Source organism: Zingiber officinale, chromosome 4A, assembly GCF_018446385.1.
Source record: "Zingiber officinale cultivar Zhangliang chromosome 4A, Zo_v1.1, whole genome shotgun sequence".
NCBI lineage: Eukaryota > Viridiplantae > Streptophyta > Magnoliopsida > Zingiberales > Zingiberaceae > Zingiber > Zingiber officinale.
In genome coordinates, this window is record NC_055992.1 from 45,297,169 (window position 1) to 45,313,947 (window position 16,779).

Sequence of the window (16,779 nt, forward strand, 5' to 3'; positions counted from 1 at the left end):
AAGAAACAAAACTTCTATCTTACCAAAGTGCAGATAAACAATTACTTCATACTGTAAATAATAAAGAAAGCATAAAAGGAAAACTTAAATACTTTCTTACTTGAAGACGACAAAGATGGTGCTGATGTGTGATGCTGGAGAATGGGAACTGCTCTGATACCAACTGTAACGACCACCCTTCTTACTACTACTACTCTCTAAGGATGACCGTTACTTAACTACTAACTCTACTTAACCGGTATGATTAAAAATCACATGGAAACCCTACCGAAAAATTTCGGCAGAGTCTCCCCTGTACCGATGACCTTAAACTGACATACATAACATAATATACACAGCCACAGGCGGCTGGAACACATATCAAACACACAAAAGGAATAACATCACCACGCAATTTAATGAAATCAAATCATGCAAGTAATGAATAGCGGAAACAAAATAAAAGCATACAATTAACTAACAGCGGAAGACTAAATGACTCATCTAATACATTCTTAATAAATGGCAATCTTAGTAAATTCTTAAACTAAGTCCCAAGGCTTCCATTGTCCTGGCATCACACACCATCCGCGCCACCTTGTCGCCTTCCTTTTTATATCTTTTCCTTTCCTGTATCTGCAGTAAGAGGAAGTGTAGTCTATAAGCAAAATTTGCTTAGTAAGCGCTATCTAACTCACAAAAACACGAATGTGCATGTATACGAAAAGAACTAAAAACTATATGCTCTAAAAAGAAATAAAGCATAAACATAACTGCTCATGTCAAACTAATAGCAAAGAAAAGCTAAGAAATCTACTCATGTAATTCTAATCACTAATCATGCTACTCATCTAATAGTTAAACATGAAAACTACTCATCCACTAGATAAACATGGTAGAATAAAGAACTAAACTTACTGAATTCTAAACACCTTCTGAATCTTATTCCACTTGTTTAAAGACTTATTCTTTAATACTTTATACTTATGTAAAACTTTCAAAAAAACTTATACTTATAATACTTCAAAATAATAATCAACTTCTTCTTGGGCCCGGCGACTGTGCTTTTACTTTTGTAACGACCCGACCCATTCGGCGGCCCATTTGGCGACCCTATGGTCGTCGACCGTCGGCCGAGCCGTTACTACTAGGTTATCTAAACCTAGGGACGACTATGGGAGCCCAGCCCAAGGACAGAGAGTCCAACACAGTGCCACTGATAAAAGTAAAATACTTGTTATCTTTTAATACTTCTATATAATGCCTCGGCATTTTCTTTAGCACCTTGTGTGCCAAAATCCCTAAAGTCTTGACTTCGGGATCTACTTAAAGCCTTGGCCTTTTCTTTCTTTTCTTTATCTTTCTTATACTTTTCTTCATCTTTCTTATACTTTTCTTATAAAAGAATGTCTCTTACAAAGCTGAAATGTTTAAACAAATTCTAACACTGAAATGCTTAAACAAAAATCTGTATACAAAGCATAACATAAATCTGTATGCAAAGCTTAACAAAAATCTACATATTAAGCTTATCTAAAATTTGCATACTAAGCTTAACAAATCTACATACTAAGCTTATCTAAAATCTAAAAGCAATACTTACGAAAGTCTGCATATCATACAAGCTTAAACTAAATCTAAAACTTGTTGGAATTAAAACTTAAATCTTGCTACAACAGAGGTAAAGAAAGAGAGCAAAGAATGCATGCTACTCAAAAATCTCTAGCTATTCCAAAGCTAAACCAACAAAACTGAATCTGTTTAAGGTCACAAGCAACCTAAAAGCATAGAACTATCTCATACTAAAAAGAACTAAAAATAATTGAAACATTGCATACTATACTTATAAAAATCTGCACTTAAGCTCAATAAAAATGCTTAATAAAATTCTACATTATAACTTAATGAAATCCGCACATGATCAACTAAGGGTAAATGAAAACAAAACATGCTCAGCAAGGTAAGTTCAAACAACAAAGGAAAAACTAGAAACTCTATCTATCATGTTTCCTTTTTTGTTATAGTACATACATTTACCATCAGATTTTGCTTGATCTATAGACTTGTTACATGTGCTCCTAATATGGCCATTACTGCAGTTATAAACTAAGAAAGAAGGCCAATTTCTTTTTTTTTTTGTGAACTACATGCATCTTAAAGGAATTATCCCACATACAAAGAAGGAATATACAAGCTCCATCGACATCTTGCTTTTTAGACTTCAAGTATTTAACTTTATCATCAAGCATAATGCAGGCAACTCAAAGATGATCAGTGCCACAGCAAATTCGGTGATCTCATATTCAACCTAGCAGGTTCGGAATTAATGGTCATAGCATAAAACCTCAAAGCTCCGTTCTATACCTCATTCTTCGGAAAAACCAGAATCTAACAAGAAACAAAAAACAACTCCATAGCTACTCTAAACTTTGGAAACAAGGAGAGGAGTACGGAATATACTTCAGAGCTATCCTACTATAGGTGAGTAGCAACTTACCTTTGTTTCCTTGACTTACAACCGAGAAGGAGGCTTCTAGGGCTTTCGGCGAGCTCGAAATCCCGACTCTTCTTCGTGCTCCCGACTCCTCCTCGTCGAGAAGAGCTTAAGGAGATGGAGGAACTCCTCGGGGAACCTTGGCCGACCACCGGATCGAAGCCCTAGCTTCGTCGGCTTCGCCTTCGCTCAAGCCGAAACGCTGTCGCGCGCAGAAGGGAGGAGGAGGGGGGGAAAAGGTTAGGTCACGGGTAATCAATCAAGCCCTAAGTTCTCCTCTTTTATAATCTCCATATTCTGTTAACTTGTTAAATAAATTTTCTTACCTTTTCTAAACAAAACTGATGGCTGGTTCACTTGGTGGGCTGCGTTCTGCTTAAAGCCCAACTCGTGGGTTCAAATCCCAGCTGCAACCATTTTATTTCCTATTATTTTACTGTTCCTAACTACTACTTAAATATATATCGCTCCATATATAATTAACAAAATACCCGTAGACCAGATGGTTGGGCTGAGTTCGTTAAGACTTGGGTTCAGGCCCGTGATCTTGGGTTCAAAACCCGGCTTCAATATATATTATTATTTTTTTTTAAACTTCTTTCTCTTGGTAAAAATACCAAACGAACTCCAAAAATTTCATAAAAATACTCTAAAAATTTCTAAAAATCTCTAGAATATTTCTATAGCATTTCTAAATATTTTTAAGAACTTTTAAAACTCCTAATGAGGAAAATTGGGTCGTTACATCTTGGACCGGGTCGGAGGTCGCGGGTTCGAATCTCGGCCGAAACTCTTTTATACTTAATATTTTCTGTTTTCTATTACTGCTTAAGTTTATTTCTCTATATATTTAATCAGCATGGCCCTACTAGGTTCCTGGTCATCGGAGACAACTTAAGGTTTTGCTTAATTGGAGGTCTCCGGTTCGAACCTCGGCTCAACCTCTTTATTTTTGCATCTTGTTTCTTTTGGTAAAAATACCAAACGAACTCCAAAAATTACATAAAAATACTCTAAAAATTTCTAAAAATCTCTAGAATATTTCTAAAGCATGTCTAAATATTTGTAATTACTATTAGGACTCGAAATGAGGAAATTTGGGTTGTTACAATTCCTCACACCTTATAAAAAATTCATCCTCGAACTTAGAATAACTCCGGATATCTCTGTCTCATACTGTCCTTACGCTCCCAAGTAGTTTTCTCGCACTTTTGATGTCAAATGACCTCCACTAGTGGTACTTCTTTGTTCCTTAGTCTCTTAACTTCTCGATCCACTATCACTCATATCGCATCGTGCTCATTAGTGGTCCTTGGAAGAATTGTTATAAAGTCCTTGGAGGTCGCAGGTACATTAGTCACACCAAATGGCATGACTACAAATTTGTAGTGTCCATATCTAGTCCTAGAAACTGTTCTAGGTATATCACTTCCTTTCACTTTCAACTGATGGTACCCAGAGCGCAGGTCTATTTTAGAGAACACTATTGCCCCTCTTTAGCTGATCAAATAGATCATCTATTCCGGAAAGAGGGTACTTGTCCTTAACTGTTACTTTGTTCAGCGCTCTAAAATCTATGCCCAGAATGACATCGAAATCTTGTATCGTAAGGACTACTAGATCGACATATAGCTCTCGGTCTGAAATTCTGACTAGTACAGCCCGGATCACTGGTTGGACTCCACGACTTCCCCAGAAGGTAGAGTTGTTAAGAACTTGGAGTTCATGCTCTCTGTAGGTACCCAAAGCTCTTTGGCAAAGGGTACTGATATAAAAGAATGGGTCGCCCTGGTATCAAACAGTACCGTAGCTAAATGCTAAAAGATAACTACTTGACCTGTTACGACCGTGGAGACACTAGCAACTTCCTTTTTAGTGAGGGAGAATACTCTGGCACTGGCTGGAACTGGTGGGGCTTCCAACCTCCCTTGACTAAGATGAGGTCCATCCAGAGTTATAGGCATGTAGTGTAACTGAGGCCTGCTCCCGTATGGCTCTGCCTGTTGTTGAGGTGCCTTAAACTTGTTAGGGCACGCTTTAGCCAGATGTCCTTCTTGACTGCACGAATAACATCCAGTCATACCCACAGGACAGGCTCCTGGATGTAGTCTCCCACATTTGGGACAGGGAGGGAACTTGGCCTGTTTGTCTGCTGGACCTCCCTTTTGGCTACCTCCTGTACTCCATCGCTTCCTCTTGTTATCTTTGCCCTTCCAGTGCTGCTTACTTGTCTGGGGTTTCTGACTCCCTGCTGTCTTGTCCTCTGTCTTGACTGGCTTGAACTGCGTTTGTTGTGCCTTGATGCTATTCAGATAGTGCTCAGTGACTAATGCTCTGCTGACCAGCTCTTCGCCAGTCTGTGGTCGATGAGTTCCACTACTCATGTTAAGTGCTATTTCTGGCCTTTAAAAGTAAAATATCTTAATTACTTCTTCTTTAAATGACTTGGCATTTTAACAAACACCTTGTGTGCCAAAATCTCTAAAGTCTTGACTTTGGGATCTACTTAAGGTCTTGACCTTTTTCTTTCTTTTCTTTTTCTTTCTTATACTTTTCTTAAATTCAAAATACTGATAGGGTATTTTTCCATATGCATCTATAAGTGAAACTAACTAGGTAACACACAATCGTGCATAGAACACAAAAGAAATCTGCACATAAATAATAAAGGAAAAGTATAAAAGAAAGTATAAATAAATTCTTACTTGAAGACGGTAAAGCTGGTGTTGATGTGTGATGCTGGAGAATAGGAACTGCTCTGATACCAACTTGTAACACCCCACCCTCCTCCCTACTAGTCTGTGAGGGTGGAGCGCTACTGGACTACTAACTATACTTAATTAGAGTTGTTCACATGTAATTATCAATACATAAAACTCTCTAAACATGCAATTAGTGACAGCGGAAACATGAATAGCTTATCTCTACATTCTACTCCAGCATATATAACAACTAAAACATATCAATCTGTGTATACATGCTAAAAACATATCTAATAATCAGAACATGCATGCAATAATACTACAATTCAAACAATGGAATTATTATACATAGCAATTAAAAGAAAGAACTCTAAAATACATAAAGTCACTCTGATAATAAAATCATCAGCATGAATAAATTGCTATCTTAATAAATTTTTAAACTAGGTCCCAAGACTTCTATAGTCCAGGCATCACACATCCATCCGCACCTCCTTATCGCCTTCCTTCGCTAAAACTTTTCCTTTCCTTTATCTGCAGTAAGAGGAAAATGCAACTATAAGCAAAATTGCTTAGTAAGCGCTATCTAACTCACAAAACTCGAATATGCATGTAACTGGAAGAAATCTAAAACTGAATGCTCAGAAAGAAATACTACTTATGCTCATCTAATAGCAAAAGAAACATAGCATACTGAAATACTAAACATGTAAGCAAATCTAAACAACATGTCAACATATAAGAAAACTAAACTTGCTGAATTTTAAACTTATGTGAAGCTTATTTCATTTGTTTAAAATCTTATACTTTAATACTTCAAAATAATAATCAATTCTTTCTTGGGCTCGGGCGTTGTACCAAAGCGCTTCCTAATAGGGACTGAGGTAGCGAGCCACCAGTCCTACGAGGGTAAAGACCTTGGTCTTACCAGGGCCAAGACCTCGGAATTGGTCACCTGGATTTGTTTAACGACAACCTCAGAAGTCGGGTACTAGCCTTTTCAAATAAAATAACTTTTATCTTTTAGTACTTCTAGTATATAATGCCTCGGCATTTCTTCAAGCACTAGACGTACTGCTGATCCTCAAATGCTGGAATTTGGGAACAAAATTAAGACCTTAGTCTTCATTTACTTATAATTACTCATAAAGGTATATGTACAAAAATCCGGAGCAAGATAAGAAGCTATTCTTACAACAATTGACTCCAGATACAAAAATATAAAACTGAAGTCTACAACTGAGATATCAAACACTGCATGCTTATAAATAAAATCGTTCATGCATATTGAGATAACAAGGAACTTAAATCTGTATGCTTATTTGAATGGTAGCAAGGAAGCATATCTAAACCTCATGCTAGAATAAAGAAACTCAAATCTGTATCCTAGAATGAATGTAACAAGAAAGCATATCTAAACCTCATGCTAGAATAAAGGAACTCAAACCTGGATCCTAGAATGAGTGGTAACAAGGAAGCATATCTAAACCACATGTTAGAATAAAAAGATTTAAATCTGTACACTTGAATGAATGTAGCAAGGAAGCATAACCAAACCGAACCAAAATGCAAATCAATTCCTCATGCTCAATTCTGTACACATGCATATCAATACTTCACGCTAAAAAAAATACATTAAATCTGTACACATGCATATCATCAAATGTATATAGCAGTTATACAAAATGCAACTAGAGGAAGAATTTGCTACTAGGAACTAAAGAGAAAGTATCAATTCTTCATGCTCAATGCTACAAAGATTTACTACTGAAAACTAAAACATCATTTCTTCTTCATGCTATGTGCCACGGCAACAAAAGAAAAATCGAAAATCCCTAGCTTCCATACAAACTAAAACCACAAATAATTTCTCCTGTTCAGTGCCACGACATAAAACTAAAAGAAGAAAAATACTCCACATACTTATCCTTTTCATGTTCTTCCTTTGAAACTCACAGCAGAAATTTCAAAACTAAAAAAATCTTACAACATGCTTCGAATTCAAGGAGAAAAAGATCTGAAACCACTCCTACCGCAGGTGAGAAGCAACTTACCTTGCGTTCTTGGACTCGCTACCGAAGAAGAAGGCTCCTAGGGTTTCAGCTAGCTCAAGATTCCGACTCCTCCTCGTGCCCACGAACTCTCTCCGATGAGGAGATCGTGATAGTGAAGAAACCCTTCGGATTGGACCCTTGGACGGCCACTGGAGATGAGCCCTAACTTTCCTTGCTTTCCACCCGAGCACAGCCGTCGCATGCCGAAGAGGAGAAGGGAAAGAAATTAGGTCACCGCAAATACCTAAGTTCTCTCTTTATAACTAGGTATTTTTGTTCCATACCACTGCTTAAATTAATTTCGCCCGATATTTGCTCAGCACCGCCCACTTGGGCGCTTGGCCATCGCGCTTCACTTAAGTCTTGGACCGAGTCGGAGGTCGCGGGTTCGAATCTCGGCCGAAACTCTTTTATACTTAATATTTTTTGTTTTCTATTACTGCTTAAGTTTATTTCTCTATATATTTAATCAGCACGACCCTGCTAGGTTCCTGCTCATCCGAGACAACTTATGGCTTTGCTTAACTGGAGGTCTCCGGTTCGAACCTCGGCTCAACCTCTTTATTTTTGTAACTTGTTTCTTTTGGTAAAAATACCAAACGAACTCCAAAAATTACATAAAAATACTCTAAAAATTTCTAAAAATCTCTAGAATATTTATAAAGTATTTCTAAATATTTTTAATTACTATTAGGATTCGGAATGAGGAAATTTGGGTTGTTACATAGACCTTACCATGTTCTGCAAATCCTTTTTGGTGAAGTTCATTTTTCTCCCCGTGAATATTTTTCTTACCAAATTCACTAGGTGTTCTTCATCATCTGAGGCAAATTCAATTTCTAGTTCAAGTTTGGTTCTAGATTTTATTTCTTTTGAGGATCCTACAAAGAAAGTAATATCTTTCTCAATCTATTTGGAGTTAGTTTGCTCATGTAATTCTAGTTCATAGAATAATTCATCTAGTTTTAATTTTGAAAAATTCCAGGAAATTTTATAGGTGTCCATAATAGATGTCTATAATACATTTCGAGGAAATGAGTTTAGGGCATACCTTATAATATCTTTGTTCTCTAATTGGTGGACAATTAGGTGGAGCCCGTTGATGATGTCCTTGATCCTCACATGGAGAATTACTTCCTCTTGATCCCGAAACTAATAGAACATTTCATAGAAGGAAAATCTTACATAGACATCAAGAAGAACAAAAACATTCAAATATGGCGAATAGACCACTTAAGGATTATGCAGCACCTTATGCCAGAGGGTTCCGTTCAAGTATTACAAGACCCTCTGTTGAAGCAAATAATTTTGAGATTAAGCCTGCAATAATCAATATGGTTCAGCAAAATCAGTTTAGAGGTGGACCGCATGAAGATCCTAATCAGCATTTGGAAGTCTTTATGAAATATGTGATACCATAAAAATGAATAGTGTTCCTTCAGAAGCAGTGAGACTATTACTGTTTGGGTTTTCTTTATGAGATAGAGCTAAACAATGGCTGAATTCTTTACCTCCTAATAGCATTACCACTTGGGAACAATGTGAGCAACAATTCTTAGACAAATTCTATCCTCCAAGTAAGACTGCTCATATGAGAAATCTTATTACAAGCTTTAGACAATCAGATTCGAAATCTTTATTTGAAGCATGGGATAGATACAATAGTATGCTTAGACAATGCCCACATCATGGATTGGAAAAATGGTTGGTGTTACACACATTTTATAATGGCATCAATTATCATACTAAGGTGTCCCTTGATTCTACAGCTGGAGGGGCACTTATTAACAAGAGTTTAGATGAGGCCGAAGAAATCATTGAAAGTGTAGCACAGAATCATCATCAATGGGCAACTGAAAGAAGTGGAGGTTATTCTTATACAAACCCAACAAAAGCATCAGGAAAATTTGATGTAGATGTAGTTAACTTAATGACTTCAAAGTTGGATGCTCTTACTAAAAAGCTAGAGAATATGGGAACAAATTCTAGCACGGTAAATGCCTTAATATGTGCTTGTGAAACTTGTGGAAGTTCTGAACATTCTCCAAACTCATGTCCTTTAGGAGCTATATCTGCATAAATAAATCAATTAGAGCAATGTGATACTATCATGGGTTTTAATCAGAGACAGAACAATCCCTATTCCAACACATATAACCCTGGGTGGAAGAATCATCCAAATTTTTTCTACAGAAATAATCAAGAACAAGAACCATCCATGGGAGGTAAACCAAATTTCCAATCCGGGCAACAAAATTTTCAACAACAACAACAATCTTCTCAGGGCTTTCAATTTTCTAAAATTGAGAAGATACTTGAGGAAATTATCTCTAATCAAAATGAAATGAAGCAAGATATTTTGAAGCTAACTTAGAGGATGGATAATTTCGACAAGCATCAAAAGATTCAAGATAGCCAAATTGCCCAATTAGCTTTATCATCTTCAAGAGCACCAGGATAATTTCCTGGAAAACTTTATATTAATCCAATAGAGCACTGCAATAGAATTGAGCTTAAGAGCGAATGGACCTTGGGTGATCCTCAAGTGACTGCTCTACAAGGGATGAAAACTGAAGAAGAGCTCTCTCCTCCAGCACGTGAACCAAATAAGATTCAAGATAAAGAGGAGAGTACCATTAAGGTTGAAGAGACTCTTCCACCTAACCCTCAAAGTCAAGTAGTCTAGATATGTTAAAGAAGGATGAAGAGTTTGGCAGATTTTTGGAAAAAGTTAAAGAAATTTGTGTCAAAGTTCCTCTAATTGATGCAATCATACAAATGCAAAAATTTGCCAAATTTCTAAAGGACAGTATGTCAAACAAAAGAAGAAGAGGAGATATTGAGATCATAGCACTCACTGAGGAATGTAGGGATTTGTTTGAAAAGAACATTTCCCCAAAGTTTAAAGATCCAGGAAGCTTTTATATTCCTTGCAATATAGGATCTAAATTTATAGAAAAAGTTTTTTGTGATTTGGGGGCAAGTGTTAGCCTCATTCCATATTCAATCTGTAGTAAATTAGGTCTCAAAAACTTTAAACTTACTACCATGGCACTACAATTAGCTGACCATTCTTGCAGATATCCTATGGGCATTATTGAAGATGTGCCAGTAGAGGTTGGTGGGAATATAATTCCCACAGATTTTGTGGTACTTGACATGGTTGAAGATCCAAAAATTTCCATCATATTAGGAAGACCCTTCCTTGCTACAGCTGGAGCAATCATTGATGTTAACAACCATAAGCTTTCATTGGTAATCGGTAAGGAAAGGTTGGAATATGATTTATCAAATTCTTCTAACCATGTCTCTTCTTTCTTGGTGAGTGTTTGCAGTGATGTTGACACTTAGAAACTAGAGGATTGGAACTTCCATCCTCATGGGAGGCCACCAGATGAAGAACATGATCCGACAAGTGATATTGGGAGGAGGCCTCCTGATAAGAATGAAAAATATATCTACCCTCCTAGGGCAAGAAAAAGAGAAAAGGACTAAGGAGATCAGTCGAGCTAATGACCTTAAACAAGCGCTTCTTGGGAGATAACCCAGGAGTTCCTTAGTATTTTTCAGTTTAGGTTTTCTTTTCATTAGTTAGCACTTTTAAATTTTTGATATTTTTGTTTTCAGGTTGTAATTTTTCTTCCATGAGCTGGCCATGACAACTTCATGGGCATGGAAGCATTGGAGAAGTCAGGAAGGAGTAAAATTATCCAATATTGAGCAAAACAGAGATCGATCGTGTGTCTGACACGACCGTGTAAAGTTTACAGAGAAGAATAGGTACATGGTCATGTGACTTGCACGGGCCGTGTAATCCTACCCGAGAAGAAGAACTGTTCGGACATGTTCCACACACGGTCGTATGATGATTCCAGAGGAGGAGATGTGCCTGGCCGTGTAATACACACAGCCGTGTAAAAATCCAGAGAAGGAATCTGCTCTGCCCGTGCCATTCAGCACAGCTGTGCAGAATTACCTGAGAAGAAGAAGGACAAGGTCGTGTCCCAAACATGGCCGTGTGAACAAGATCGAGAGGAAGATTGCTGTGGCCGTGTAAATCAGCATGGTCGTGCAGACTAACCCGAGAAGGAGAAGGTTAGGACCGTGTAGATCTACACAACCCATGTGGAGTGATTTGCCTTGGCTGTGTCTAGAAGACATGACCATACCTAGACCGTGTCGGCCATACACCCCCATACCCTCAAGTCACCTCTCTATCGCAAACTCTTCTCTTCTTCAACCTTTCCTCTAATCTTCTCAGATCTAGATCTTAAACTCATTTGTCTCCATAAACTTATCGAGATTTAGATCTTAACAACTCTTTTCTCCTCTCTTATCTCCAAAATCTACAACTCCTTGTTCCAAGAATCTTGTTTTTTTTTTTAGATCTATTCTTACAAGATCTTACTTCTCCAACAAAACAACACCTTTCCCCACCTAAGCTTAACAATATGTCTAATATTTTGAAGAAACTTTGCAAGGGAAGCGGTGGATCAAGTGGAGGAAAGGAGCCAACAAAGGAAAAAGGAAAGCAGCCAACAAAGGGCAAAGGAAAGAGGATAGCACGCGACGAAGGTAACTACAATGAATTCAATATTATTTTTAGAAATGAATATCATAAATCTAGATTTGAAATTCTTGTCAATAGAAAGATTGTGTGCACGCATTACATGGACCCAACTATTTTAGATATGTTAGGAATCAGGGATGATATAGATTGGATAATTGGGTATCTTGATTAGAATGATATCATGTACACACATCTACCTACATATCCTCGTATTATACTGAAGTTTTTGAGTTCACTAGATGTTCACTTTGCCAATGAAGATAATTATATTGGCAAAATAACTTTTAGATTAATGAATCAGGAATTTCAATGGGCATTTAGTGATTTCAATAATTATTTTGGATTGTCTACCGGTAGCTCTCGCAGGTTCGATTCGAGATTCAACTGGAATCAATTTTGGAATTTGATCACTGGATTGTATCAACCTTATGAGCCCTCTAGAGCTAAAGCTTCTTATATGCAAAACCCCATTTTTATGCATTTACATCGTGTAATCAGTAAAACTATTTTTGGTAGAGGGGAAAGCGATGGAGTCATTAAGAAAGTGGATCTTTATGCTATATGGGCTATGTTACATAAGGTTGACTTGGATTCCGGTTTTCATTTTTTGCAAACTTTGGTAAGAGCTGGGAAGGCATCCTCGAGATCGATTATTTTTGGTGGTATGATTACTCAAATAGTTATAAGTTTAAATCTTAATCTAGATAGGTTGGAGGTCATTCATGGAAATGACATGATCGATATTGATACATGTCTTGCTATGAAAATGATTTGTCGGAATGAGAATGGTTTTGCTTTTCCGAGGAAGAATGCTTTTCCATTACCCCTTCCTTATCCCGAGAGGACCTCTATTTGCAACCCTGCTAATTGGGTAATCACTTATATGGATCCTGAGAATGTTCCTTCCATATCCAGAGACACTGAGCCTCACCTTGAGTCCTCGTCATCTGGACACCCGCAGCCTTCCGGATATCCAGAACCGGCTAGGCACTCTTTTGCCTATGATACGGGTGATTCTAGATTTGACTTTTCTTATTTTCATGCATCTCTAGTGTAACGCCCGCCCTTCACACCCTTACCTATCAGGACAGACATTACCCTTTCCATATCTAAATTTTTGGCATTCTTACACATTATGTACTGCCCAGACCATAGATCTACTCTAACTTGTTTCGACTGATAGGACATGACCTGGAGCCAAGCAGAGCTACACGGCCGTGTGAATTCACACGGTCGTGTCCCCTTGGTCGAGAGAAAGAGGTGCACGACCATGTGAATTCACACGATCGTGTCCCCTTGGCCGAGAGAAAGAGGTGCACGACCGTGTGAATCCACACGGCTGTGTCCCCTTGGCCGAGAGGCAGAGGTGCACAGCCGTGTGAATCCACATGGTTGTGTCCCCTTGGCCGAGATAAAGAGGTGCACGGCCGTGTGAATCCACACGACCGTGTCCCCTTGGCCGAGAGGAAGAGGTGCACGGCCGTGTCACCTTGGCCGAGAGCAAGAAATAGGGGGTCGTGTGAATCCACACGGCCATGGCACGGGTCGTGTGGAGGTCACACCCTACTCCACAAAAGGGTTGGTTCTCCCCTTTGGGGAGACCCTAGAGCTCCCTTCTCTTATACTATCAAACTAACAACTTCATCCTAGGCAATTAGTGATAGTATTTCATGTAGAGTGAAAAGAAAAAAGTACTTTAACACCAAGTTCCGACATGTTCCATACAATAACAAGTTCCTGATCTCCTTCCACTGTTCCGTCACACACACACACACAAAACACTACTCTTGCTGCCTCCTCCTACTCGAGCTTTCCTTTTCCTTTATCTGCAGTATAAGGAAATACAAATCTATAAGCGAATGCTTAGTAAGTACCATCTACTCACAAAATAAGCATTAAAAGGGAAACATACTTTTCCAAACCTGCTTGGGGAAAACACAAACAATGGAAATATGCTTTTCAAACTGCTTGGGGAAAACACAAACATGCACTTGACTGTAATTCACGCTAAAATGCATAATTCGAAAATATATGCATGACATGTATTTTTAAACAGGTTTATCATGCAAAACATCAACTTAAAAACATTCTAGTAATGTAATGAAAACAGGAATCTTGGTATATTATAGAATTCATCAATGCTTCACTTTATAACTCAGGTTCTCAACCTTAGGAAAACTTCCACTAAAACAAACAACGAAGTTTGAAAACTTTGTATTACATAACTAGTGAAAATAATAATAAATTTACTTGGGCCCGGCATTGTACCACTTTACGCGCATCCTTAATAAGATCTGAGGTAGCTAATCCCGAACCTATTAAGGTACTACTAGGTGATCTAGGGCCTAGGGGTGATCTAGGAGCCCACCCATGGACCTTGTGTCCAGTACATGCCATTTTAAAGTAAAACGCTTTCCTTTAAATATCGCTTTCTTGTACTTTCACTTATTTGTCATTTAAACAAACACCTTATGTGCGCTTAATCCCCTCACACTTATAGGGAAGTACTTTAGGGCACTTGAATACGCTTCTTAGCCCCAAAACTAAATGGGAAGCAATTCAAGATACTCTAAACATGCTCTTAGTCCCAAAACTTCAGAGGGTATCCTACATATCATAACTTGTACCTTCCTTACCATGCATTAAACATAACCCAACATGTATCTTCCTTACATGCATAAAAACATAACACCACATGCATCATTGAAATAACTTATACTGCAGGTGAGTAGTACTTACATCCTCTTGCTATTTCTTACTCTTACACCGTTAGGGTTTAGGGAGAACGACCTCTTTTGTATGCCTTACTCTCTGGATAGCCCCTCACACGCGTACTACTTCCTTGAGAGAAACCCTCCTCTTAGATTCTCCCCTTGAAAAGCTTTAAAACTTGGAACCCTAGGGTTCTTGGCCAAAAACTGCAAGAGGGGGAAGAGGAGATTCGGCTAGAGAGGGAGAAAGGAAATGAAGAGTTAGGTTTTTTTTGTCTCTTCCTTTTTCTTTTTATACTAAGTGGAAGTTGAAGCATCTCTTCTCACATAATCTGCATATAATGAATAGTTTCCTATTTCTAATGTGATGCTTTACCACCACCTAATGGTTACTTAAACTAATCTTAAATCAAAGGTCTAGGGTTCAAATCTCAGCCCGGGTCATTTATATATATATTTTTATTTTTTTCCTATTCTTCTATTTCATTTTGCTCTTTTGGAGGAAAGGAAATTTACGGGTGTTACAATTTCCATACCTTATAAAAAGTTCATCCTCGAACTTAGAACAATTGTGGATATTTCTGTCTTATATCATCCTCATGTTCCCATGTCGCCTCTTCATACTGTTGACTTTGCCACAACACTTTCACTAATGGTATCTCTTTGTTCCTCAGTTTCTTAACTTCTCGATCTATTATCTGTATAGGTCGACTTTCATAACTGAGATCCTTTTGAACTTGTACCGACTGTGACTCAATCACTTGGTTTACATCGGGAGCATGCTTCTTGGTTAGGGACACAGAGGCGATCACCATAATATAGTATCCCATAGTTTAATACTCGAAACCCCCCATTTTCTCCTTCCTGTATTCCCTGCTTGATCTTCTGAATATTAGGATCTTCATCTTGCCCTTTCTATATATCGTCAAGCAGGGTTGGCACTAGTGTCAAAGTGGAGAGCTGCCCAGTAATAATTTCAAGCCCAAAATTTACTATTTCTTTCTGTAGGGGATGGGATATAGCAGATATAGACAATAACGTTGCACAAGATTTCCTACTTAGTGCATCTGCCACTTTGTTCGCTTTCCCTAGATGGTAGAGGATTTCACAGTCATAGTCTTTGACCAGCTCCAGCCATCTCCGCTGTCTCATGTTCAGGTCTTTCTGAGTAAAGAAATACCTAAGACTCTGGTGATCTATGTAAATCTTGCACTGAGCTCCATATAAGTAATGTCTCCAAATCTTGATAGCGAAGACTACCGCTGCTAACTCAAGGTCATGAGTAGGATAGTTCTTTTCATAATTCTTGAGTTGTCTCGAGGCATAGGCAATGACTTTGCCATTCTGCATCAGTACAGCTCCGAGCCCCACTTTAGAAGCATCTGTCACGCCCCAGAGGAGTCTCTGTCCGAAGAAATTTCGGCAGCATCTCCCCTGTACGGCGGACAATATGAAACTTTCTACATATCACATATACATCAGCCACAGGCGGCTGGAATGATAACAATAAAATAAAAACAAACACCACGCAGTTTATAAAGATATTCAGCCTCTGGCTGTCACAACCACGCAGTTAATAATAGTAATCAATAACAATAGGACTCTGACTCGAAATCCACCCTACTCCACTACACTCGTAAAGCTCAAATCCAACGAACTTACCTCTTCTGCCGTCCAGGCAGGCACGTAGTAGAATGAAATCCAATATCATATCAAAAATCCATCAAAAGGTATCACTCCATACAATATCCATAGGAAAAATCCAAAGACAATACTAAAACAAAGTCTGATATAGAAAAAGTCTAAAAATAAAACAAATAACGAACTAGTAGAGAACTGGCTCTACGTGCATATGGGGGGCCAGCAACTGGAACTGCTCCGGACAGCCTCAACCTGAAAATATCAACAATGGAGGCGGGGTGAGTCCAACACTCAGCAGGTACAACTGATATGCATAATAAAACAAATAACAGACAACACTAATAATGTGTACAGTCTCCTGAAATACGAGAAGGAATAAATGCAACTGGAACGAAATCAGGAGATAACTGTACTAACCGGGATCAAGGTACAAAGGTAACAGGACGTCAGACCGAAGAAATCATAATCCTGTATGCATGTCAATCAAATGCATCCATACAAATGCAGCATATAAGTGCAGCAATCACAACAATAAAATGCAATAAATGCATATGGTGACCGTGCACTCGGACATCACTGCTCCTGACAGTGACTGAGTGGACGGAATGCTGTCGGAGTACTCCTGTCC

The 16,779-nt window shown here is 38.3% G+C and overlaps 1 non-coding gene across 1 annotated transcript; it reads right to left on the bottom strand.

The window, feature by feature from the left end:
• Window positions 1-8,817: 8,817 nt before the first annotated feature.
• On the bottom strand, window positions 8,818-8,924 carry LOC121973932. The gene has a single exon (XR_006109836.1). It is a non-coding gene; the product is annotated as a small nucleolar RNA R71 (small nucleolar RNA).
• Window positions 8,925-16,779: the final 7,855 nt, after the last annotated feature.